The sequence below is a fragment of the Dasypus novemcinctus genome, chromosome 18 (assembly GCF_030445035.2).
Source record: "Dasypus novemcinctus isolate mDasNov1 chromosome 18, mDasNov1.1.hap2, whole genome shotgun sequence".
NCBI lineage: Eukaryota > Metazoa > Chordata > Mammalia > Cingulata > Dasypodidae > Dasypus > Dasypus novemcinctus.
In genome coordinates, this window is record NC_080690.1 from 56214249 (window position 1) to 56235472 (window position 21224).

Sequence of the window (21224 nt, forward strand, 5' to 3'; positions counted from 1 at the left end):
CTAGCTGACCCCTTCCCCATGCCTCATTAGCTTGGCTTGGAGTTGGCCTGTGCCCCCAGTGAGGATCCTTGGGCCTTGCTCCAGAAGGAGCAGAATAGCCCTCATGCACATACTATATGTCTAGCCCAATCTGTTTGATGGTGGCCAGACGTGTAGTATGTGCATGAGAACTTGCCATGCATGTGGAAGGTGACATACAGAGTTCTCCTACAGAATGCTGTGGGAGGGTAGTCAAATCATGTTGTCTGGAGCAAGAGATTGCTGGCTAACTGTGAGGAAACTGTTTCCTATGGAAGGAGGACATTCGTATCCATGCAAATGGGATAATTTCTAGGGCCAAAAGTGTATGCCTAACAAAATACACTTGCACAAATAGGACCAGGCAGTCCCCTACATTTTGACCTGGGGCTATTCTCTAAACTTTTTGCATGGATAAATAATGAAGTAATGAAGGAGAGCATTTATACAGGTCAATCCACAAAGACTGGGAATGGTATTTCCTTCTTCTTTTTTGTTAGCTCCTGGCATTCTAGCAAAGCTCTGTTGTAATACCAGCTGGATAAAAGTTTAAGGAACAGATGCTTCAGAGTCTAAATCACAGCAACAATATATTAAAATATAAAAAAATGGCCAGGTTTCAGCAAAAGATTACAAAACATTTAAATAAACAGGAAGCAATGGTCCAGGCAAAGGAGAAGATTAAAATATTAGAAACCATCAATGATCAAACTTGAGCATTCCAGACAAAAACTTTTAAAAAATGGTCCTAAATATCCTAACAAATATGCTGAAAGGGCTAAAGGAAAATGTGGACAAGGAACTAAAGGAAATTAGGAGAATGATAGATGAGCAAAAATAGGATAACAATAGAAAGATGGAAATTATGAAAAGGAACCAAACAGAGCTGAAGACCACAGTAACAGAAATTTAAAATTCCTAGAGGAGTTCAAATAGCAGATTGGAACTGGCAGAAGAAAGAATCCATGAACTCGAAGATAACATGACTGAAATCGTCTAGTCTGAGGAGAAAAAGAGGAAAGTGTGAAAAAAATTGACCAGAGTCTGAGGAACCTGTGGGACACCATCAAATGTACCAAGAAATGCATTATGGGGGTTCCAAAAGGAGAAGAGAGAAAGGGACAGAGAGCATATTCAAGGAAATAATGCTTGAAAATGTCCCAAATTTAGTGAAAGACATGGGCATACATATTCAAGATGCCCAATGAACTCCAAACAAGATAAACCCATATAGACCTACACCAAGCTATGATTTAATTACATTGTCAAGTGCTAAAGATAAAGAGGGAATTCTGAAAGCCACAAGAGTAAAGCAACATGTCATATACACGGGAGCCTCAATAAGACTAAGTGCCAGTTTCTCATCAGAAACCATGATGGCAAGAAGGTAGTGGGCAGACATATTTAAAGCACTGAGAGCAAAAAATTGCCAACCAAGAATTCTGTATCTAGCAAAACTGTTCTTCAAAAATGAGGGCAAGGCTTCCAGGTTTTGGGGTTTACTGGGAGCATAGAGGTTTTTGGGAGCCAAGAGTCATAATGGCTCCTATATGATCTCTGAGGGATCCTGCATTGGACCTCAGCCAAACATAAAAGATAACCCAGTAGCCAGGTGAACTTTTGAACCTGTGAGAGGTGGAAGAGGAAAGAGATGATTTGAGCCAGCTCTCAAAGCAGTATTCAAGCTGAGACTTACCCTCTCAGAAGAAAATAAAATATAAACAAACTACTCAGGATGCCCTGAAGAGCTTCATAACAGCAACTTCAGGAGAGAGTTGGACCAGAGAGACAGGTGCTGCAAGAGAAAAGAGTAGAGATCGTCCAATCCAAGAACATACAACCTCTTCCTCAGTGTCAAAGAAGCCTAGATTATTCCAGATTCCTATTGGCAACCTCAATGCAGATGTTCCCTTAATAGATGAGGAAGATGAAGATGAAGATGAAGACTTTGAAGAGGAGAGTGATGATGCTGATACTGCAGCTATTTTTGCAGAATTGGAAAAAATCAAGAAAGAAAGAGCTGAAAAGCAGGCCAGGAAGGAACAAAAACAAAAAGCTGAAGAGGAAAGAATTCATATGGAAAACATTCTGAGAGGGAACCCCCTCCTTAATCTCACTGGCCCATCCCAGCCTCAGACCAACTTCAAAGTTAAAAGAAGGTGGGATAAGGATGTTGTCTTCCAAAACTGTGCTTCAAGAAAGGTGTGGATTGCCTCCATGTCTTCCAGGGCCACCATGAACGCCCTGCAGTGCCTGGTGCAGGAGCTCATACTGGAGGCCGGCTTGGAGAGGATCAAGGTCTTGCAGGTGGGAGAGCTGCAATAGTACTGCATGAGCCTGCAAAGACGCCCTGCTGGTTGTGTGTCGGCTGGGAGCAACCTCTTCCAGGAGCCAAGATCCTGTGCTTTACTCTGAAGGGAAGAAGTTCATTGAGGAATGCCTTCAGGCACAAAATGATGAGCAACTGCCTCCAAGTTTCAGGAAAACACTTTTCTCTAGCCAAACAACTTTTAGATATTTGAGACCTTTTTTGTGTGAGGCCTGGTCCTACAGCCAAAATTCTAGAGAAATTGATGCATTTCTGCTCAAATAAGGAAATGGGTAGATCTTTTAAATAATAATGGCCTGGTTCTTTTGAAAAAGTGCTTTATACTTAAACAAAAATCCTACCACCAAATATACCAGAATGCATTTCTTTCTTAAGTGAATTACCAGCATTTCTATACCTGGAATACCATGTATGTTTTATTTACTGGATGTTTACATTTTAGGAAGGAAAACAAAACAAAAAATTTTTTGTTTTTAAAAAATTGATTATTTGTAATTTTTATATAAAAGTATTTTTATAAGATTTAAAAAAAAGATTTATTTATTATTTATTTCTCCTCCCTTTCCCACTGTTGTCTGCTCTCTGTGTCCATTCACTGTGCATTCCTATGTCCGCCTGTCTTCTTGTCAGCAGCATCAGGAGTCTGTGTCTCTTTTTGTTGCGTCATCTTGCTGTGTCAGCTCTCTGCATGTGCAGTGCCACTCCTGGGCAGGCTACACTTCTTCTTGTGCAGGGCACACCCCTTGTGTGTGTGTGGCTCCTCTACATGGGGGACACCTGGCGTGGCACGGCACTCCTTATGTGCATTAGCACTGCACGTGGGCAAGCTCACCACCCGGGTTAGGAGGCCCTGGATTTGAACCCTGGACCTCCCACATGGCAGGTGGATGCTCAAACAGTTGAGCCAAATCTGCTTTCCTAAAAGATTTTTATACTATAACAAAATTTGTTCTTGTCTCATAAATTTAGTTTCTAAATGAAGATAAGCAGCTATAAAATCAAGGGGAAGAATAGGATTTACTAAACAGATAATGTCTTGATTTTTCTAAATAAGAAGATTGTTTTATTTTTAAGCACTAAACATGGGAGCTGTTTCTGGCAAACTTTTCTGGGAAAGATTAATGTTGTATTATGAACGAGGTTGCCCCAACTTGTGTATGAAACAGATTGATCTTTGTCTTATATTCCTCTATTTTATGGTTGCATTTTAAAAAAATACTACATTGAGGAGCAGGTATAGTTCAGTGGTTCAAACACCCGCTTCCCATGTGTGAGCTCCAAGATTCAATCCCTGGCACCTCCTAAAAAAGAAAAAAAAAATACTACATTATTTCATGTTTTTAATAAATGTTTAAAATGTGACCTACAGAACATTCAAATGGTTAGAAACAAAATGTGAAAATATTATAGCCTCAAAAGAATTCTTTTTTTAAAAAAGATTTATTTATTTATTTATTTATTCTCTCCCCTACCCCCCCCCACCCCGTTGTCTGTTCTCTGTGTCTATTTGCTGCGTCTTCTTTGTCCACTTCTGTTGTTGTCAGCGGCACAGGAATCTGTGTCTTTTTTCTTGTTGCATCACCTTGTTGTGTCAGCTCTCCCTGTGTGCAGCGCCATTCTTGGGCAGGCTGCACTTTCTTTCGCGCTGGGTGGCTCTCCTTACGGGGCGCACTCCTTGCGCATGGGGTTCCCCTACGCGGGGGACACTCCTGCGTGGCAGGGCACTCCTTGCGCACATCAGCACTGCACATGGGCCAGATCCACCCGGGTCAAGGAGGCCTGGGGTTTGAACTGCGGACCTCCCATGTGGTAGACAGACGCCCTAACCAGTGGGCCAAGTCCACTGCCCAAAAGAATTCTTAATGTTAGTGTTTTATTTTGATGATGTGCCTTCAGTTTGATTTGGGATAATTTTTAAAGGATACTGTAGGGAGCCCTCTCTCTCGACACAAAACGCCATGATTCATTTGTGTCGCGCTCTAAGGCCTTCATTCCTTGGTTTCCTACTTCCTCTTTCTTCTTCTCCTTTGTTCTCCCTCTCCCGCCACTGTTTCAGGCAACACGCTCCGATTGGGCACTCCCTAAAGCGCACGAAAATCTTTCCGCAGACGCTGCAAAACAACCATCTGCGCATGCGTATGGCGCGAAAATCAAAATCTAGTTACCCAATCATTTACCGACACATACGTTGTAGTCAGTATGTGTCACTTCCTTCATCCCTGACTATATATACCCCTGACCAACCCTCAATAAACGAGACTTGATCAGAATCCTGTCTTGTCTCCATTTTGTGTCTCTTGTCCCCGTCTCTGTGTCATCTGCTTTGTTTCTAGATTCCCCGAACTTGGTCGGACAGGAGACGTCCTGTCTTGTTGGCCTGGCCCGCGGGCGGGCCCGGTCAGGATACTTTATTTGTGTTTGTAATAATCTCTGAAGAGCTTGAAAGTAAAATTTCTGCTTACTTCCAGAAAAAAAAAAGGAAGGTGTAGATGATTAGAGGAAAGACAGAAGATTTGTAAACGATATGCTGCACTCTGAATTTCACAAAAGTTCATGGAGAAATACATTAAGTAGTACAGTTTATGTGCTTGATTATTAAAAGGACTGTAAAGTGTAAAGGATCATTCTGGCTTATTTTCATTTGTTAAAATCCCTGCCCCCCTCCCTAAATTGTGCTTAAACTTCCCTCTTTTTGAGTTCCAGAAGACCTTTCAGTGATACTTTCTTTGATAATGAACTTGGGAATTGTTTTAACCCAATTTCCCTTCTTTGACTGTTCCCAGACATATTTTTTCCGTTTTTTAAGATGGGAAAAAGGAATCTAGTTTGTAATAAATACTTTAATAGTTTAAATGCCAAAAAAAAAAAAAAAAAAAGAGGGCAAGATTAAAACAGTCCAGGTAAACAAAATCAAAGGCACTTCATCGCCACTAGATGGTCCAACAAGATACACTAAGAGAGTTCTGCAGGTTGAAAGGTACTAGACAATTGATTGAAGCCACATGAGTAAACATCTCCAGTAAAGATAATGACATTGGTAAATACGAACACCAGTACTATTGTATTTTCAGTTATAACTCCATTTTTTACTCCCTACAGGGTCTAAAAGGCAAGTGCACATAATGTTGTGATAAATCAGTAGTTTTGACTAAAAATATATAAGCATACATTTTGTGACAATAGCTACATAAAAGTGGGGGTAGGTGCAATACTATTAATATGTTCATTGTGTTATACAGTATCTGTTGTGAATGATGGAATGTGGTTAATAGCACGAATATAAGAATGTCCTTTTATGAATTGTAACAAATGTATGATACTATTACAAGGCGTTAATAATAGGGTGGTGTATTAGTCAGGGTTCTCTAGGGAAAAAGAATCAACAAGAGGTATCTGTCAATAGTATGCAATTTCATAAGTTCTCATGTGACCATGGGGATGCACAAGTCCAGGTTCTGCAGGCAGGCTGCAACCAGGGGCTCTGATGAAAGTCCAGTGAAGGTTCTTGAAGAGTTCTGGAAGACGTTGGCTGTCCAAAGATGAGCTGGGAAATTCTCACTCAATGCTGGATTCACTTCCCCTTTTAAGGCATTCAGCTGATTAGATGTCATTCATTGCTGATGGCAATCTCCCTGACTGAAGTAACTGTAGTCAGTTATCTGTGATTTACCACTGCAGTAAAGTCAATGGTGACTAAAGTCCATAAATGCCCTTGTTTTTTTTTTAAAGAAAGGCTTAAAAGTACATTATTGGGGACATAAGATTAATTAGAGCAGAGCCAGTGTAGTTCAGTGGTTGAGCATCTGCTTCGCAAGTATGAGGTCTGGGGTTCAATTCCTGGTACCTCCTAGAAAAAAAAAAAAAGAATAGTGAGAATATAGACTGTAAGTTTTATAGCAATTTAAAATTTCTAGAACTCATTAACTTCACTGAAAGTGATTATGTAAGTGAATATCCTTATTTGTACATGTAGATATTATGTGTTCAAGGATTATGATGTGTGCAACTGCTCTCAAATGTTCAGAAAATGGAGATAGAGATAGATGATAGGTAGGTAGATAGATAAAATGATACAGCAAAAGGTGGCACAATTTTTAAATTGGTGGATCTGGTATCTTAGAAAGAAGGTATGTTGGAGTTCTCTGTATGAGGTTTGCATTATGTTTTCTACTGTCATGTAAATTTGAAATTTTTTCAAAATAAAAGTTTTAAAAAGACACTAAATGTTGGCGAAGATATTGAGCAACCTGGACTCTCATACATTGTTGGTGGGATTTAAGTACAAACACTTTTTTAAAAGATCTGGCAGTTTCTATTAAACTAAACATACACCTACCCTATAATCCAGTAATTATATTCCTAGATGTTTACTTAAGAGAAATGAAAATATATGTCCTCAAATAGACATTTTCAAGACTGTTCATAGCAAGCTGCTTTATTTATAGTAACCAAACTGGAAACAGCCCTGATCTCCATCAAGAGAAGAATAGATAAACAAATGATGATATATGAATACAACCAACTACTACTCAGCATTAAGAAGGAATAACTACTGTACCAATATGCATTTATCTCAAAGTCGTTATACCAAGTGAAAGACACATTACATTAGAGAGTATGTAGTGTATATTTACATTTATATAAAATTCTAGAACAGGCAAAACTATAGTGGGAAAAACTCAGAACAGTGGTAATCTTCAGTGGTGGGGAATGGATTGATTGGGAAGGAACATGAGGGTACTTTCTAGGTAATGGAAATGCTGTATATCTTGATAAAGGTTTGAGTTATACTGGTGCATGAATTTGTCAAAACTGAATGTAGATTTAAGATTTTTTCATTTACTTGTTAAGTAAATTTTATATGAAAAGAAAAATTTGTCGGGAAATGGGTGTAGCTGAGTGGTTGAGAGCCTGTTTCCCATGCGTGAGGTCCTGATTCAACCACTGGCAACTCCTAAAAAAATCTGTAAAAATACAGAAAAATTTTATAATAAAGCTCAAGATATGATAGTTCAGAATAGATGAGTCACAATAAATCTTACTATCTGGAATATACCATCTGAGGCAAAAATATCATATATGCTGGTGGAGAGAACAATAAAACAGGAAAACAAAATCAGCAGAGACAAAAATTCATGGCCAAAATATGTCAAGCAACAACAGACAGAAATTATAGAGAGAAGGATATAAGTCAATATATTTGGAAATTATACATACATCTCTCTGGTACACACCTCTGATTCCTGATCCATCAAGCAGACAACAGTTAAATGGGAATGTTGCTTGTAATCCTTAGATAAAAAAGATATCATGAGAAGTGGGTGTAGCTCAAGAGGTTGAGTGCCTGCCTCCCACATGGGAGACCCCAGATTCAGTTCCCGGTGTCTTTCAGAAAAAAAAAAAATCATGCTACAAACAGACAATACATATTCTTCTCAATAACACATAGAAAACTTACAAATATAGTCCAGTTATTAAATAAAAAGGAAGTTTTAATATATTCCAAAAGGTCAATATCATACAGACACATTCTCCAACTGCAATGTAATAAAATCATAAATTAATAATTACCCCATCCTAGTTGATTAGGAGGGGCTCTTATTCACAAAAAACTTAGGATCAGTCATCTCCCAAAGCAGAAGTTAAGTGCTTACAGCCCTTGTACTAATCAATTCTTGTTGATTATTAGTAACAAATCAGAAATTTTTAAAATCATCCAGGTGTGAATAAAACTCTTTTGTGTAAATAGTAAAGGAATACAATGAGACAGAATAATGCTTACTTTTAGGATGGTAGGAAGGTGGTTGTCATCTGGAAGGATTGTGCAGAGGGCTTCTGGATTGCCAGAATGCTCTATTTCTAGACCTGAAGTGGGATGGAGAGTGGTGATTCCATGAGTATTCTATTAGCTATACTATTTATATATAATTTACAGATACCCTTATTTATGTATATTTCACATAAGACATATTTAATAAAAAACTTTTTGGCATAGTATTTTTTTTTCTTAAATGATTGAGAGCCCAGAAATTCTAAATCCTGCTCTTCACCTTTGTAAATAAGTGTCAAAGAAAAATAAGAGACAATAATTTTTAAATGTAATAAGTTAAATATTTCTTCTCTCAAATATCCAAACCAAATATTAAACAGTGATCTTAAAATTTAAAAATAGGGAAGCAGATGTGGCTCAAGCAATTGGGTTCCCATCTACCATATAGAAGCTCCAGGGTTCGATACCCAGGGCCTCCTGGTGAAGGCAAGCTGGCCTGTGTGGCGAGCTGGCCCACATAGAGTGCTGGCCCATGCAGGAGTGCTGGCCCACATGGAGAGCTGATGCATCAAGTTGACACAACTAAAAGAGACACAGAGGAGAGATAGTGAGAGGCATGGCAGATTGGGGAGCCGTGGCAGTGCAAGAGAGTGATCACCTCTCTCTCACTCTGTGAATATTCCAGGATCGGTTCTGGGAGCCACCTAATGAGAATACAAGCAGACACAGAAGAACACACAGCAAATGGACACAGAGAGTAGACAGGGGAGGGAGGGGGGAGAAATAAATAAATTTTTAAAAATTTAAAAAATATGCTGGATATCATTTTTTGTTGTTGTTTTGGCAATGGGTATTCTTTTACCCTATCCCCATGCTCTTTTTTTTTAAGATTTATTTATTTATTTCTCCCCCTTTCTCTCCTCCCTTGCTGCTTTTTTGCTGTCTGTGTTTGTCTTCTCATTTTCTCTCCTCTAGTATTCACCGGGATTTGATCCTGAGGACCTCTAATGTGAGGAGAGGTTCCCTGTCAATTGTGCCACCTCAATTCCTGGTTTCTGCTGTGCTTCACCTTGACTTTCCCCTTGTCTCTCTTTTGATGTGTCATCATCTTGCTGCGTGATTCACTTGTGCAGGCACTGGCTCACCACACAGGCACTTGCTCACCACGTGGGCTCTGGCACAGGCACTGGATCACTGCATGGGTATGCTTTCTCTTCTTCTTCAGCAGGAGGCCCCAGGGAATAAACCTGGGTCCTCCCATATGGTAGGTGGAAGCTCTGTCACTTGAGCCACATCTGCTTCCCCATGCTCCTTTTTTGTACCACAGAGGCTGGAAGCTTGAGAACTACAAGTCTTAGACTCTCTTGCCCCTAAATTCTGGATACTATTGATGTTCTTCCAGAGAAACATACTCATGCAAGATGAGGAAGGCAAAAGCAGTCAGAAATCACTTCTTCCTCCACCAGTGGTGGTTGTGTGAGGTTTATTTATTTATTTATTTTTGCCATGAAGGTATTTTACAGGGAGCAGATGTAGCTCAAGAAGTTGGGTGCCTGCCTACCACATGGGATCCTGGTTTGGCTCCTGGAGTCTCTTAAAGAAGATGAGCAAGACAGTGGGTTGATGCAAACGGCTGGTGTGGCAAGCTGATGCAACTAACTGATGCAATGAGCTGACAGAACAAGGAGACACAATGAGAGACACAACAAGCAGGGAGCAGATGTGGCTTAAGCGATTGGGCACCTCCCTCCCACATGGGAGGTCCCAGGTTCAGTTCCTGGTGCCTAAAAGATGAGCAGACACAGAAAGCACACAACAAACAGACACAGAGAACAGACAGCAAATGCAAGCATGGAGCAGGGGGAATGATAAATAAATCTTTAAAAAAAAGAAAGTATTTTACAAAAGTTCAGGTCATAAATTATACAACAATGCTAGAAACAACTAAAATACAAAGTGCATTATGTTTTGGGACACTTCCTCAATCTGAGAGCATAAACTTACTACAAAATGCCCCCATGAGATACAGTTTATTAGTTTTTAATAAATTAAAGCTCAAGCAATATATTGAGAAATGACATGGATTTAATATCTGGTGAAGCATTTTTAGTTTATGATTTGAACAGTTACAAAATGAAATGTTAACAACAAGAAAGAGTAGTGTGAAAAGTTTCAGAAAAGTGAGTTTGTTTCAGTTAGGGAGTCAGAAAAACTTCAAAAGGGTGACTAAAAAATAGTACAGATTTAAAAACTGAGAAAAGTAAAGAAAATCCCTGAAAATCTCTTGCTCTGGATGACTGTGATGAATTGATGATGCAAACCTCTTTTTTAACTCAATAACACAGGGAAGCAAACAATCTAAAGGAAATTATATTTCAGAAATTCAGTGAGCATGCTATTGGATCAAGTAACAATGTGCACCATGATTTGACATGGAGCAGTGCCTTTTCCAAAAATAATTTTGCTGAATCTCAGCCAAATCAGAAGTTAATTCTCCAGTGTTGTTGAGTGCCTGAGCAGGGAAGATGGGCTATAATTTGCTATCAAGAGTCATCTCCTCAGCAGTTAGAAGTGTTAAGAATTTACAGTCTAGAGTTTTAAAGTCCTCAAACTTCATCAAATTGGAGAAAGAATAAAATAAAATTAAGAAAGGGATATGGAAACCTACAGAATTGTGTGGGAGAGAGTGTAGACTACAATGTAAACTATAATCTATGCTGTGTGGCAATGCTCCAAAATGTGTCCCTCAATTGCAATGAATGTATCACACTAATGAAAGAAGTTGTCAATGTCGGGAAATGTGGGAGGCGTGGGGAGTAGGGCATATGGAATCCCTTAAATTCTTTTATGTAACATTTTATGTAATCTATCTTTTAAAAATAAATAAAAAATAAAAAAAGAAGGGAATATGGAGAAGTCAATTAAGAAGTTCTTTTTATTGTTTTATATTCATGGAGAGTTACTTTCCTCATACAAATTTAACTATAAATATGTAAATTAGACTTTGTCTTGAGTTTAAAAAAATATTTTGACGAAGACTTTCTGGACAGTTGTTGGAGATTTAGGCCCAAAGGGTATCAGGAATGAAAGAAAGAGAAAAAGGAGAATGAAACAAAGAGAAAGAAAGAGAGAGAGCTGGGATCGGGGGGTCTGCAAGTAGAGACTCATCAGACAACTTTGTTTACAAGGGGCTCTCTATATACCCATTTATGTGAGAACAAGCATGCAGTTAACTATTAGCATTACTCAAGATCTAAGGAACTCAAAAAATCTTATCTCAAGGGACAAAATCTAAGTGTTCTATCTAACTACAAAGTGTATCTGCTCATCTTTTCTTTTCACCCTTTAACAACTTCATCCTGTTTGCTGGGAACTCTTAATTACTGCATTCCTTAGGTTGCAAGCATAGCCATGGAAACAGCATGTCTCTTTTTGCGAGACCACTATGCCTCAGTTTCCAACATTTCCCCCTTTTTGTTTTAGTTGAGGTGACCATGTCTTAGGTTGCCCTCCTCTCAAGAGTCTTACCCATCATTGACTACCAGCCAAGCTCTTTGACTTGGGGAAATTATTGAAGTGCTTTTGCTAGCACCAGATTATTCACATGTCCCATGGCTGTTACACTTTGCAATTTTCTTCAAAAGCACTGTCCGGCACAGACGAGAATCTTGAGCAACAAAACAAATATGATTAGCCCTATTCCTAAAGCTGACACGAAATGCTATGATTTCCACCAATTAACTGGGTTAAATTTTGTAATATGTGAAATCATATCTGAGAAAATATCCTTATCATTTGCTACATGAATTTGATTATGAGACATCTCTAATATCTTCCTTTATAATTCAATTCTTTCCAGAGAGATACTACTTATATGGCCTAATAAATTATCTTAATTTTTTCCATACTATATTTGATGAATTATATGCAAGCAGAGTTATATAGAAATTACTTTCATTCCAGTCACACCTCAACCCCCTTAACAAATTTAAATTATACAATTGTTCTCCAATATGTAACACAACTGATTCCAAATCATTAACTCGATAATTTAACTGCTCATCTATATGCTCTTGACTATGCCACAAATCACTAGCATTTTTATGCCAATCACGTACATATTGTTGTGTTTGTACTTTCATGTAAAGCTACCGAGCAGTAGCAGCAACTGTAATGATTCCAATCAGTCCCAAAATGTTTATAATAAGCAGTCCAGTAAAGCATCTAGTCCGTTTCAAGAATTCTTGTGCCATAGGTAGCAATAACTGACTTTCAGGAGATGACTGCCAAATCTGTGTCATTCTCACAGGTATCCAGATGCCTTTCCTTCTGGCCATTGCTATTGTTTCTCCATCCTGTAGCACACTTTCTGACAGACACGTATACAAGGCACTATTTTCATAAAACAATGAGTCATTCTTAATAGTTATCTTACCAGTTATGAAAACAAATGAATCTCTAACACAGGTTTTAAAATGATATGTTTGATTAAGGGTCAAATACTGTCCTGTCTTATTTATATTTCCCAACCATTCATAAGTAGGGGAAATTCCAAGAAATATTTTCCACAAATTCTTTTGTAGGTTATGACTATGAGTGTCATTAGCCCATGGGGCTGGTATCCATTTTCCTTTGTAATGTTAACAGTTCCTGCCACAATACCATAAGGAGAGGGCAAACAGGCCCAAAGTCCATAGGCAGACACAAACTGCAAGTTCACAGTTCCAGAATTTGTAAAGTTAATGTGATGCGTGGCAGCAATTGCCACAGGTCTCAGTGAAGTATTTTAACCTCTGGCCATATTTCCACTTTTCCCCCTTTTAGTTTTTGTAAAGTAATGAATACAGCTTGGGTGGTTTTTTGTTGTATTACTCCCTGGAGGGTTTGAATTGTGCATCTGAGGGCTCATTCCTCTCAAGAGCAGGAAGGATCTGATGTCACAGTCATTGAAGTGGGCAAAATGGGCACTCATGGGTGAAGTCCATGAGCTGTTGGCAAGTAACAGGCAGCTGGAACTGCTGGGCTAGGCACCATAAAGTCTGGTACTCACGATGCTCGCCTTTCCGGTGGAGCCACTCTGCCTTTTCTCAGGTTTCAGTGGTAGGGCCCTGGATCTTCACAAAGGCATCTGCATCAACATTTCTAAAAGGGATGTTAGTGGAGTGGGCAGGGACATGACAGACAGTCACCTGTTATTACTAGCAGGTATCCTGGATGTTTTTTTCATAGATCTGAGGGTGATTTACAATAGTCCATCATTTCTGTCTTGTTTTTAGTATTTGCAATCCACTCCTGGATAGGGATGGCAGTCTTTAGAGTGACCAGACACTATTGGGTTAAGTCTTTCACTTTTAGCAGGGCCTCCTCTACTGCACACAATTGCTTTTTTATATTTTGCTTTTGACCTCTTTTCAGAATTGTGATTAAAACCCAAGGGGGGGAAGCGGACTTGGCCCAGTGGATGGGGCATCCGTCTACCACATGGGAGGTCCGCAGTTCAAGCCCCGGGCCTCCTTGTCCCGTGTGGAGCTGCCCAGCGCGAAGGAAGGTTCAGCCTGCCCAGGAGTGGCACCACGAGCAGAGGGCTGACACAGCAAGATGACGCAGCAGGGGGAGACACAGATTCCCAGGCTGCTGACTACAACAGAAGTGGACAAAAGAAGAACACACAGCAAATGGACAAAGAGAGCGGACAACTGGGGTGGGGGGGGAGGGGAGAGAAACAAACAAAAAAAAAACCCCAGGGGTACTTGTTTAGAATTTTGCTTTTGCCACAAACTCCACCCAAAGCCAATATTGGTGCTTGCCACATCCAATTCATAGGCTCAGTCAATGTCCACAATTTACCTTCCTTTTAGTATTATTTAAAGCAGCTTGCTGGAGGTTTTCCTACTTCCATGGAGTTTTCCCAATTAATATATTCAATGGTTTTAATACTTGAGCTAAATGAGGGAAGAAAGGTTTTCAGCACTTCAACAATATTACAAACTCTATTACCATGAGAAAACATTGCACTCCATCAACTACAACAGAGGGCATAGTTTTATTCCACCCAAACAAACAACATTTAGGAATTTGATAGAGCAGCAGGAACTTTGCAGCCTGTCCCAACTGTTTGCCTAGTTCAGGCTCTTAAGATAAGATGTTATTGTCTCTGATGTTTCTTTTCATTCTGCAAAAAGGATTACTGATTAACATAATGTAATCAGTAGAGTTTCAGTCATGATTTTTTCTACACAGCCAGATTATTATCACCAGGCCAGGACCGATGGTTGGGCTATGCACACAGCCTTGGGGAGGCACTGCAAAAGTCTATTGTTGATTTTTTCACAGGTAGGAGAATGCAGGCTGGCTTGCCTTGCCTAAGGAAATACTAAAGAAAGTCTTAGCATGTTTTAAAACAAAGTGATAGTGACATAGTTGGATATTAATTTTTTGCAACAAACTAGCAATATTTGGGACTACTGCATACTACAATGGTGTTACTTTAATTTACAATAAGAGGTTGTTTCCGTGACACATACCTTTTTATATTAATTAAAACCATAATTAATCATATCGTACTTTTGTTTAATATGTTGAAATATTTGTAAATTTATACACTCTTAAGCATTCATATGAAACGTTTACTCACACAACTTTAATTAACAGAGGGTTAAAAAATCCTGTTAATTCTATAACACTTTTAAACACCTTCCATTCACCTTATAACATATTAAATGAACTCAACTATTTCTTTAATTTTTCTTTCAAGGTAAAAGAACAAATCTCTTGTAATTAGTTTGTAATAAAAGGCTACTTTTCAGATATGATTTTGAGAAAGCAGGTTTGAACATTATTTTCCTTGAAAAGAGATAAGAACTTTCCTTCTTGGAACACCAAGGAAATGATGAGGTTAAAGCACAAGAAGCTATTTTGATAGCTTCTTTGTACACTGATTATACTTTAACTTTCTTTGTATACTGATTACTCAGGATAAAAACTTTTCATAAACTTTTACCAAAACAGACTAATGATTTGAGAGACTTTGAGAAAGAACAAAATTTTAACTTTGCATTAGTATACTACTTGATACAAAACCTTTTAAAACTTTATAGACAGACCCATCAAATTTTATTTAATTTTAATCATAAAAATTCTTTTTTCACAAACCTTTCGCACTTTCTGTGTTTTTCTCAGGTTCAGTCCCACATTTTACCTTTTCTTAGTAACCAATTATTTTATTTTAGGACAAAATTATTTTCTGTTTTGTTAATTAAAAAAAACACATTCTATACATCCCACATACATAAGTTAACCAGGCAAACTTCTTACAACGTATAATTACCATCAACACTAAACAAGCTTGTTAAAATAATGAACTTTTCTTCACTTTAAATACTTTGTAGCATGCAATACCAGAAACAGTCCCCTAGAAGCAAGTTGGCAGGGGAGGCTGGCCACCAACAAGTTTTCCTGTTATAAAATTACCTTTTATTATTATTATTATTATTAATTCAGGTTTTGTTTAATAATGACTTTTTGGAACTGGCCATTTAAATACCTTAATTTAAACAATGCTTTGTTAAACTTTTTATAATTATTTATAACCATATAGACTAAATTATATTATTTTAAGACAAATTTTACCTTCACAGAACACATTCCCTTACTTAAAGTTACCACAATACCTTCTACAACTTGCCACACGCATTTAAGTTCCGTGAGTTTATAAAAATTGCCCATCCTATTTTAGGACAAAACACACCTTTTTGAAAAAACTTATTAAATTTCAGTCAGCATTCCCACAAACTTTTAACCTTCTTTAATATTCATTTTAAGTTTTATGCTCTTCATTTTATCCTGTGAAGAAAAATAAACTATTCATTTCAATCTAGGCAAGAACTATTTTTTATGAAAAGACTTATAGTAATTTTGTTAATCAAGACTTACAATTTTTTTCATTGTAGAGATCTTGTTAACATTTAAACTTATGTATTAATATAAGTGCTTATTTAATATTTGGCTGTTTGAATAGAGCTCTTTTAAAAAATTTTTATTTATTAATTTATATCACCATCTGGAGGTATCAAAATATACACTGACATTGAACAAACAGACAAACACAAAACAATTAAAACACACCAATAGAAACATACAGTTTATAATTGGCTCATAATTCTCACTTTCTTACTTTTTTGGTATAGCTGTTTTTAAGTTCTCCATCATTTCACATCTTAGATTTTACTGTTTTTAAGATTTCTCTGGAATCCATGTTGCCTGTAACATGCAAGCTTGTGCTTGGAAACATTTTTATTAGTTATCAGTAATCACTTAAGATAACTTGAGCAGCATAAATGTAGTTAGGCTCTTATTTACCAGTTCAGACAGACCGTTAACACACATTTTTTTGGATTACTACTTTGTAAGGTTACACTGAGACTTGAAGTTCAGGAGTAAACTATTCATTTAAAACTGAAAATTCCTTTTAACACCTTGATAAAAATTGTACTAATTTTATTATCTTGGTTAAATAGGCCCAATCAGAATTAGCATGGACACAAAACAGAACACCAGTTTTTCTCCTTTTCCAGCAGTTTAATTCTATTAACCTCCACTAGCCCACAGCTACATTATTATGTAGACAGCAGGGGGTTTACCGAGTTGCTGCCAGAATAACTTCCTTATCTTAGTTAACACTTTAACAGAGAGTTTTCTTACAAGGCTGATTTCACTATAAAGGACTTTATTTAGTATTTTTGCCTATTTTAAATCTTTCAATAGTTTAAAAGGTATTGGCTCAGGATGAAACTCGACACCCCCTTGTGGATTATTTATATCTGGTGATATCACATGGAATGTTACTGGGAAAGCAGATAATAATTGCATAGCTTCAGGGTCCCCCTGTCTAGATCCCTGCAATAAACATTGCATCAAGGGTGTTTGTGGAGTTGGATTAGGAAAAACAATCTTATTAACATAAGGCAAAGCATTGGCAACATTTGAAGACATTTATAACTTAGGTTTAGTAGTACAAGGCAATTCAATAGGTGCAGAGGGTTGTACTGGATACATAGAAGATATTTCATTAGGACACTTCTTTGAGCTTTTGTTGATGAAAGGGTTAGTATAAGGATGAGGGAAAAAACCTGACGGTTCCCCATTTGCCTCAAGCTCTTGTTCTTGTTCCAATTTACTTTCTTTTATTTCAAATTTACTTAATGGGCTTAGAAAATATAGTAATTTGATCTTTCTCTCCTTATTCAGACTGTAAAGGATCTAAAGCTGCCGCTATTTGGTGGCATAAGGCCCATACTGATAATGGAATGAATTCCCTTTTTTGATATGCTCTTCATAAAGCTTTCATTACACTTCTCCACTGCTTCAAATTTAAAACATTATGCCCCTGAGGCTGAAACCAGCAACAATGCTTTTGTATTAAAGCAAACAATTCTAGTAATTCATAACCTTTTACAGGCACCTCAGTAACCTTCAACCAAGTTTTTAACGCTTGCAAATATTCATCCACATGTCCCATTTGATTACCCAGTACCCTGATGATTTCACAGAAATGTTACTTACCTAAAAGAAGACTCAAGTCATACTGCTTTGGATGTTTCACATGACCCTCGACAAGGTCTTTTCTGCAGTTCCTGATACTGCTATGGAAGACTCACTTTTTTGGGTCCCACATTGGGCACCATTTGTTGGAGATTTGGGCCCGAAGTGTATTGGGAATGAAAGAAAGAGAAAAAGGAGAATGAAACAAAGAAAGAAAGAGAGAGAACTGGGATCAGGAGGTCTGTGAGTAGAGACTCAACAGACAACTTTGTTTACAAGGGGCTCTCTATATACCTGTCTATGTGAGAACAAGCATGCAGGTAACTATTAGCATTACTCATGATCTAAGGAACTAAAAAAAAATCTTATCTCAAGGGACAAAATCTAAGTGTTCTATCTAACTACAAAGTGTATCTGCTCATCTTTTCTTTTCAGCCTTTAACAGCTTCATCCTGTTTGCTGGGAACTCTTAATTACCACATTCCTTAGGTTGCAAGCATAGTCATGGAAACAGCATGTCTCTCTTTGTGAGACCACTATGCCTCAGTTTCCAACAGATAGTTATAAAGTTGCATGACTTTTTCATGTATCTTCTATTTCATATACATATATATTTTAAAGATTTATTTAATTAATTAATTTCTCCCCATCCCTGTCGGAGTCTTGTTCGGTGACCCAAGGTATCGGGAATGAAAGACAAAGAAAGATTGGGTTCAGGGGATCTGAGAGCATTGATTTATCAAGCTCATCAGACAAGTTTATTGAGTCGAGGGGCTAGTATATATACCCCTAACATACGTGACATTCAGCACAAAATCAAGTTACCTATTACCCTTACCTCATACTATATTAACTAGTGATTGATGAAAACCCAACAAACCTTACTGGAACTATTATTATAAAAATCAGTAACTATACTCATAAATCCTGTTACTCAGGTTGTTCTGTTCTATAGGTATTGTTCTGCCTGCAGGTGTGCTTACCCAGCCAAGACTGTGCTCCGCAACGATAATCATAAGGGACAGCTTGACTCAGTGGTCAAGGAAGTAACTTGCTTCCATGGAAACAACATGCCTTTGTTTCCCACACATCCCCTTGTTTGCACTTGCTGTGTCTATTCATCTTCTTTGTTTCTTTAGGAGGCATCAGGAACCAAACCCAGGACTTCCAACATTGGGAGGGAGGCACGTAATCTCTTGAGCCACCTCCATTCCCTGCTTTGTTGTGTTTCTCATTGTGTTTTCCTTCTTGTGTCTCTTGTTGCAAGATCTTGTTGTGGCATTTTGCCATGCTTGCCTGTTGCGTCAGCTCACTGTCTTCTTTAGAAGGCATCGGGAACAGAACCAGGGACCTACCATGTGGTAGGCTGGAGCTCAATCATTTGAGCCACATCCACTTCCCTATTTCATATATATTCTCTTTGTAAAATGAGACCTAACAAGATTGGCTGAGGGAAGGGGATATAGCCTAAGTGGCTGAGTGCCTGCCTGCCACATATGAGGTCCTGGGTTCGATCCCTGTTACCTCCTAAGAACAAAACAAAGAAGCAAACAAAGGAAGAAACCAACTTGGAGCAGCTGGTGTAGTTCAGTAGTTAAGTGATGGCTTCCCACATACAAAGTCCAGGATTCAGCCCCAGTATCTTGAGAAAAAAGAAAGATTTTCTTTTGAGATTTTCTGAATATTTTTTGAAAATATTTTCAAAAAGTCTTTTTCTGATCCTTTTTCAAATATTTTTGACTTTTATATATTCTTGATAAAAAAACAAACAACTTATTTCATCTAGCAACACATATCAAAGAAAACTGGGATGGGGAGGATGCTCCAGTGTGGTCCCTGGTGGGCTTGTCCCTTTTTCTTTCTGAATGAACCCAGGACAGGACAAATTCAATGATTAATAATCTGAGAAAGACCTCTGGAGATACTCTTCCTAATATTTCCTTTTCATAACCAGTATATGGAAGCCATGCAATTATAAATGTACGTGCCTAACAGAGCTTGAAAATACTTGAAGCAAAACCTGATCGAACTAAAGGGAAAATAGAAATAGACACACCTTTCTCAGAAAATAATAGAACTATATTGTAAAAATTCATTATGGCAGACTATTATGCCAGGCCCTTGCTGTTGATGATTGTATTTATGAACCTTTTCTTGTGAAATTAAAACTTACCCTAGTATTGTATACTATCTATGAGTTATCTCCTGAAAGCCTGCTTGCTGCTCAAATGTGGCTCACTCTAAGCCAAACTCAGCATTTGATTCCACTACCTTCCCCATGGTGTGAGGCATGACTCCTGGGGATGAGCCTCCCCAGCACTGAGGGATTATTACTAAGCACCAACTAGCAATTTGTCTAGAAAAAGACCTTGACCAAAAGGGGGAAATGGTAAATACAAGTGAGTTTTTATGGCTAAGAGATTTCAAAGTGAGTCGGGAGGTTATGCTTACGCACATCTCAGCAGGATCTCACTGACTGCCACAGAAAACAGTGTCTCCAGTAGCAGGGCTCCTGAGGGCTCTGGAGACATCCATGGCAGACAGCTCAGGAATTCAGCACCCTATCAGTGGGCCTTACTTTGGAATTTATGCTCCCTAGTGTAACAGAGTTAGACTCATTTGTAGGTTCTCTACACATGGCTCTTCTGCCCCTTTTATTTGGACCTATAATTAGCACTATACTTGATAAATGTATATCCCAGAGAGTTAAATCTTTGGTCCATCCATGTGCTAATTGAGCTCTGAATTTCAGCAGAGTTGCAACACCTACTCTCCAGTTCACTGGACAACTAACAAGGAGATGACCTTGGGCAACCTCCATCCCAAGGAATGGAGAGTGTCTGTAACTGCAAGTAAGATAGTTCCAACCATTTACCCCATGGAATCTCAGTCCCCTCTTAATTATAAGCAGAGTGGCACCACTATCTCAAAATGCTCAAGATTGTGGAATGAACAATGGACTAAAGTAGACTTATTGTTATTCTACAATAGATTTATTATTATTCTAGCAATGGAAGAACTCTTATCATTGATATAAAGGCAGTGACCACCAGTAGTTCTGATGGATGAGAGAGGGAAGAATAGGTATAATATGGGGGCATTTTTGGGACATTGGATTTGTTCTGTATGACATCACAATGATGGATACAGGCCATTGTATATTTTGTCATAACTTACAAAATTGTGCGGGCAGAATGTAAACTATAATGTAAACTGTAGTCCATGGTTCGTAGCAGTGCTTCAATACGGGTTCATCAATTGTAACAAATGTACCACACTAATGAAAGATGTTCTTAATGTGGGAAAGTGTGGAGGGGGGAACAGAGTGGGGCATATGGGAATCCCTTATATTTTTTAATGTAAAGTTTATATAACCTAAAGCTTCTTTTAAAAAATTTAAAAAGTTAAAAAATTCATTAAAGATCAGGGCATCTCATTGACAATACCAACTATTTCAATCTAATAGACATTCATAGAACATTACATTTGCCACTGCAGGGGAGAGAGAGAGAGGAAGGGAGGGAGGGAGGGAGGCAGAAAGAAAGGGAAAGAAGGTAGGAGGGAGGG

At 38.1% G+C, this 21224-nt stretch overlaps 1 long non-coding RNA gene and 1 pseudogene across 1 annotated transcript; one reads left to right on the top strand and one right to left on the bottom strand.

Annotated features, from left to right (window-relative positions):
• The first annotated feature begins 1568 nt into the window (after positions 1 to 1568).
• On the top strand, positions 1569 to 4921 carry LOC101419829 (spliceosome-associated protein CWC15 homolog pseudogene; annotated as a pseudogene).
• Positions 4922 to 5171: 250 nt separating this feature from the next.
• LOC131274207 (uncharacterized) lies at positions 5172 to 19299 on the bottom strand. Its single transcript, XR_009181406.2, has 4 exons — positions 17679 to 19299; positions 8130 to 8212; positions 7582 to 7638; positions 5172 to 6194 (listed from the first exon to the last, which is right to left on the bottom strand). It is a non-coding gene; the product is annotated as an uncharacterized lncRNA (long non-coding RNA).
• Between the last annotated feature and the right edge of the window lie 1925 nt (positions 19300 to 21224).